Source organism: Chrysochloris asiatica, unplaced genomic scaffold, assembly GCF_000296735.1.
Source record: "Chrysochloris asiatica unplaced genomic scaffold, ChrAsi1.0 scaffold00040, whole genome shotgun sequence".
NCBI classification, from domain to species: domain Eukaryota; kingdom Metazoa; phylum Chordata; class Mammalia; order Afrosoricida; family Chrysochloridae; genus Chrysochloris; species Chrysochloris asiatica.
This window is the reverse complement of record NW_006408558.1, coordinates 13,545,975-13,552,477: the sequence shown is the minus strand read 5'-3', so window position 1 is coordinate 13,552,477 and position 6,503 is coordinate 13,545,975. Positions and strand designations below refer to the sequence as shown.

The window sequence follows — 6,503 nt, the reverse complement described above, 5'->3', positions numbered from 1 at the left end:
TGTGAGTGGGTGGCAGCCCTTCAGAAAGTCTGTCCTTTGCTCCAGATCCTGTGCTGTGAAGACTTCTGTGTGCCCACCCTGGGAACCAAACACCCTGAGTAGCAAGTGATCCTGAACTCTCCCCCAAACCAGCTGAAATAGTCACTCACACAGGAAGGGAGGTGCTACACCAGATCTTCTGAATGGAATTTAATTAAACAAGTGTACATTAGTCAAATACCTTTGCAGATATAAATGTGCCTTCATACAAAAACCTTATGTCTAATGAAGCCTTTGATTTGTTGGCAAATAAACAACTGGCAAGTCACCAATAACATCTGTGTTGACATTTCTATTCTGAAGCTAGTACTTTATAGTCACAACTCCAGTTTCAGTCGCATACAGTGTAGGTGCTGATAGTGGGTGTGTGCCACCCAGTGGGAAACCTTTACAGGACCAGAAAGCCCCATCTTTCTCCTGTGGGGTGACTGATAGATTCGAACTGCTGACCTTGCAGTTAGCAGCCTAGCTCCTCATCCACTCCCCTCCCACCAGGGCTCCTTATACAATGTAGAGTCAGACTGAAAGTGGATACTCTGAGAACTGCCACTAACTAGTTCCCAGGAAAATTCCTTAATATTTATAATGAATTTTCACTTTTTCTCAACTTTAAACTTTCGCTTTAATACTGGTTAGTAATATTTACTGGGGCTTAGTAAATCTACTGGCATTTGAAGTGGTTTGAACACAAATCATCTCTAAAGAAATAACACAGCTCAAATTTGGCTTTAATCACAAATTTCACAAATGGAGATTCACTTGGATATCTTAGAAAGCGATAGACACTTAATTTTTATTTTATCCATCTGCAAAAATATGGGCCACACTAGATTTCTGATGTTCATAATTTAGAATTTACCACACATGGTATTTACAACTAGACCCTTAAGTTGCAAAATTACTATTCTGAAAACATTTATTTTCCAACACATTTGTACTTTTAAGGAAAAAATACCACCTCATTAAAAAAATACACTATTAAGTTGCAATGTATTATTATGCCAGCATTACTAATTTTTTTTAAATAATAAAAAAAACACCACACACTGGTGTTGGATATGTAGTTATTACCACGAATGACACAGGTTGTGTACAGTGTACACATGCTCTTATTCCCTTCCCAGTCGTTGTCAGAACCATTAGGAGGTAAGCAAACCAAGGATCATTGAAAATGTGCTCAAATGCCCTTGGACGGTGTCCCCCATACATCATCACCTGCATTTCACTGGGTGTCAGTGCATTAGAAGTAACAGCCATATCTGGGCAACATCCTTCTACTTCTTGCTGGGGTGGATCATTCATTGTCTCTTTAATAAAAAGCCCATCAGATTTGGTGTTAAATACATCTTTTCCTTCAGAATCTTCTGCATTTTCTGCCAACACTCCAGCATATTTCAGGCAGACTGCCAGCTGTTTATCTTCAGGTATCTTCCAAATCAGCCTTCCCTGTTCAGGACACTTCTCAGGGACACTGAGAAGGCTATCAAGTCTGTTCAAGGAAGGAGACAACTCCTCCTTCCATACTCACGTATTCATGGTCACCAGACTTTACAGTGTGGCCAAGATATAAGGGCTGTGATTGGTCCTTTTTTAACAAAAAATACTTTAAGTTTTCAGTAATAACAAACATAGTGGGGCGTCCAAGGAAGAACCAGTTGTGTTGGTCTTTATATGCATCAAAGGCATATTTGTAAACCCTTCTCATCATTAGCCTCATGTCAACTGTTTCCATGGTAACTGATTCAAACTCTTCAACATTTTCAGAACTGAAGAGCTCTGCTTTGTCCCAGTGTTTGGTCCATGTCTCCTTCTCTGCAGCCCAAAGACTCACATCTTTGGGGTTTACAAGATGATACAGTATACCCTAAAGCTCTTACTGAGCTCCATGTGTTCATTCTCTGAAATTACCAAGAGATCTTCATTGTTAGGAGCTTGTAGGTGATGATGCTCACGGTGATGCATTCTGTTTCCATGATCAATCCTACTGTGGCCTGGCATAGACCAAAGCATAGAAAATGCTTCTGAGCACCACACCCTTCAAAAATAAACTGCTTTCAGAAAATATTTTTCCTTTGATGCATTGAAAATCCTGCCAAGTTTGAAATCCAATTAGTTGTATATAGTACCAATGACCCTAGGAAACTTTAGCTTCCAATGGTTTCTGATTACTGTTTGGTGCAAACTAGAACTTTGAAGCAAGTCCTCTGTGGAGTAGAATTTGCTGAGGGGGCTCACTTTGCACTTCATGGTATTCACAAAAGTTCAGGGGTCGGAATAGAGCAGCCACGCATGGTTTTCCACTCACTCCCCCTCCACCTAGGCTGCTCTAGCTGGAGATAAGATTTAGTTTCGCTAAAGGTGGAGATGACCAGTAAACTAAAGACAGCTGGGCGGGGCAAAAGGGCCCTAAGCCCTGAGGAGTAACTGGCCTAGACCCTCAGCCCACCTGGAAAGGAGTCCAGATTGCATTTTTCTTTTCCAGATCTCATTTCCAGTTTCAGTGATATCCCCCCCACACCTAGAAATGAGTGTGGTTACTGTTCCTCCCCAACTACCCCACAGAGCCACTTTCCTAGGAGGCTCTGCTCCTCCAGGAACCTGTCTCCCTGGCAGGTGTGGGCACTCAGGCCTGGACAAGACCCCCCACCCCCTATCCCCAGCCCGGAGAGCACAGGAAGGCTCCTCATTACCAGCAACTGCTCAACCCAGTTTCCCAAACCTTTCCATTTCTGGAGCTTCCTGCTTATGGTCTTGGCAGTAGGGGGTGGGGAGAAGGGTGAGATCCCTAGCTGACTAGAGACCTGGGGCAGGGCAGAGACTGAGCAGGAAGAGGCCTGGTTTGGGCAGGGACAGCAGTCCTCTCCCTGTAGTCCCATGGCAGGAGGGAGTGGGAAGCCTGCCCAGGGCGGGGTAGCTTTCCTGGGCCAGAGGCCGGCATTGTGCCAGTTGTTCCCCAGGAGCAGCTGTGGCCTTCACTCAGGGCCCTGAGCCAGGCTGGGGACACCATCCTGTGTAGGTTTTAAGACAACAGGAAGTTCCTGATTTTGGCTCCTCAGCTCAGCATAGCCCTTGCACTAGGGGTTTTAGGGGTAAGGGGTGAACCTTTCAGATGGCACAGGCCACCTCCTGGGCAGCCCCTGTCAGCACGTATTGGCATCTCTTTCCGGGATGTCCTGCAGCAAAGGCTGACCCCTCACCTTGGCCCTAGAGCCTATGAGGAGGAGGTAGGTGGTGTGAACAGGAGGGGGCAGGTGGGGCAGCTGGTCATTCAGACTTCCCCATATCCAGGCAGAACCTACCAAGTTGGCCTCCTGGTGGTGGTGGTTGTTAGGTGCTGTGGATTTGTCTCTGACTCATAAAGACCTTTTCAGAGACTAGATGTTTGTGGAATCAGAAAGTCTTATCTCTCCAGAGAGTAAGTGGTGCTTAAGCTCCAGCTCACCTTGTGGTTCTCAGTCCAGTCCTTACCTTGTATAGCCATCATGTTCCCTTTGGTGGCATTAGGTCCCTAGGAAGTCATTTAAATCAGTTATCCCAGTTTTTTGTTTTCTATAAAAGACCTGATTCCCCAAAGCATTGTGCACAACTGTAGTCAGAATGTGACAGAATCACCAGTATTTCATAATTAAAAAAAAAAAAAAATGAAATCACTGACTTATATAAAAGTTAGTTGCTGCAATGAGTTTGAAGGGAAGTTGGTAATCTCGCCAGCACCGCCCTGGTGTGGCTATGGGCAATGTGCTGGACTGCAAGGTCGGTCTGAAACACACGGCCAGTGGTTCAAGCTCACCAGAAGCTTCTTGGAAACCCTATACAGGGTCACTATGGGTCAGAACTAACTCAATGGCACATCACAACAACACCAACATCCGTACCGATGTCAGGTATAATGCTTCGGCTTTTCAGGGTTTGACAAAGAGGAACATGACACTATGACATCATTTGGTTATAGTAGCAGGATCGAACATTGGAAATCCATCCATGCTTATTTGTCGGATCATATTAGAGTCGAGCATATTGATTTTCATATCTGTTATGACTCTTGCTACAAAGGAGAAATACTATTGTCATCAAAGAGATTCATACAGAACCATTTTGTTCTTCAAGAAAGTATAAGATCCGAACTCTTTACATAATATGTAAAACAGGAGGAGCCCCTTCAAATTGACTCTTTGAAGTCAGGAATGTCGGCACTGGTTCCTCATCCCTGGCTCAGCGCTGCTGCTCACCATGTGTGGAGAATAGCTCCCTGGATTTCCTGCTGGATGCTTCTTCCCACCAGTGTTTTTCTATGGATCTGTGTGACCAAGTCCTAAGATAGCTTAACACTGGGGCACTTTCCTGAACTAGCAACCCATCAGCAGACCTGCATGGGAGTGTAAGTACGGTGGCATTGGGGGTCAGAGCGCTGCTTTTTTGGTGGCAGGCACCATGTCGGGTGGCGAAGGTGTCAAGTAGTCCTTGAAACAACCCAAGAAACAGAACAAGGAAATGGACAAGGAAGATAAGGCTCTCAAGCAGAAACAAAAAAAAGGGTAGATGAAACTCAAAGAGCTAAAAGCAAAGGTCATGGGGAAGAGTCCCCTGGCCAGAGTGGAGGTAAGAAATCTGGCCCCAAATAAGCTGTTCTTTGTGTCTCCACTGCCTCACCTTCCTCCTCCTCTTTCCTCTTGACCCTAGTTTCAGCTCAGGCTCTGCAAGGCAGCATAGCAGTGTCCCCAGAACACACACACAGGGAGCCTGCAGGTCCCAACAGCCCACCAGGGCTCCTCCTTGCCTCTCTGGTTGGTACCCGTCCATCGGCAACTGACTGCCCCTGCTGCTATTCTAAGTTGCTTAGATGTGGGCCTGGGTTCACACTTAGACCTTTCCTTGGGAGAGCTGAGAATATGCAGGGGCTGGGCATTAGGGACTGTTAGGGGGTCTTGGCAAAAATGGCCTCTCTGTGTGCAGAAATCAACCCACAGACAGAAGACAACTCATTGTTGGCTAAGACACAACAACAGCATAGTGGAGAAAGGAAGGATAGTGTTTTTGACAAATGGCACTGGGACAAATGGATTTGCACATGCGCAAATTGAACTTGGATCTATACTTTGCACCATGTATACAAATGACCTCAAACTTGATCATAAACACCGTGTCAGTTGGCATAACATAGTCCTCACAGACAGTTATACATCCTACTTTGGTGAGTAGCTTATTGGTGTTGTTAAGTGCTGTTGAGTTGGTTCTAACTCATAGTTCTAACTCATAGGGATGGTTAGTGGGTTTGAACTGCGGCCTTGTGGTTAGCAGTCCAGTGCTTATCCTACAGTTCACACCCAGGAGTAGCTACTAGGAACTTAAAAGTTCATGAGCGGCCATCTAAGGTGTGATTATTGGTCTTTCCTTGTACAAAGAAAAGAAGAGTGAGGAAAACTCAAGATGATTAGAAATAATTAGTCTTACAGACCTCTGGTGTGGTGCTGTCGGATGGGAAATGGATGTGGAACCACAAGGTCAGCAGTTCAAATCCACCAGCTGCTCCTTGGACACCAACTCCATGGCACTTAACAACAACATAGACCCGATGGACTATGTGAACATCAGTCTCCACGATCCAGAGACCAGAAGAGCTAGATGGTGCCCGGCTATCACCACTGAATGTTCTGAACAGATCTCACATTAGAAAGTCTGAGTAGAACAGGAGAAAATCACAAAAAAAAGTAGACCAGGCTCACTGGTCAGACAGACATTGGTGGAACTCCTGCGACCATGGCCCTTGGTCAGCCTTCATGTCTGGAATGGAACTCACCCTGTTGGCTCAATTTTCGATCAAGAAATAGGGCTACAGAGGAACAGAAACTCTAGTGAAGTATGCACTCCATTGAAGATCAAAAGGGCAGCTTTTACCCAAGAACAATATTCATGGCGGTTGGTAAAGGAGGACGAATGGAAACGGGAAACCCAGGGAGGAAGTGGGTTATGTTGATGTTACATTGAGGAGCTGCCAACTGAGCTGAACCAAAGTGTATGATTTGTTGACTTTAAAACTGATGATCTGTTCTGTAAACCTTCACCTAAAAAGCTGAGAAATAAATTAAAAAATTAATCACAGACCCTAACGGTGGTGGTAATATGCCATGGAGTCAGTTCTGACTCATAGTGACCCTGCTTAGGGTTTCCGAAGCTATAAATCTTTATGGAAGGGGAAAGCCTCCTCTTTCTGCTGTGGAACAGCTGGTAGTTTTGAACTGCTGACCTTGAGGTTAGAATCCCGACTGGTAACCACTACGCTACCAGAGCTCCATGCAGGATCATGTATACCACAACTGAGTGCTTTATGAAATTCTCCCAAATGGAAATCATCAATGATATGGTCTTTCAGAAACTTGGCACTTCTAACAAATCATGAATAAAGTCAGAGCTAACCAAACACATAATAAGCAAAGTGACCCGCAGATAGTACCCATTTGGCCTAG

The 6,503-nt window shown here is 45.0% G+C and overlaps 1 pseudogene; it reads right to left on the bottom strand.

Moving 5' to 3' along the window:
- Window positions 1-3,523, bottom strand: part of LOC102836302 — a 31,936-nt pseudogene extending 28,413 nt beyond the window's left edge.
- Window positions 3,524-6,503: the final 2,980 nt, after the last annotated feature.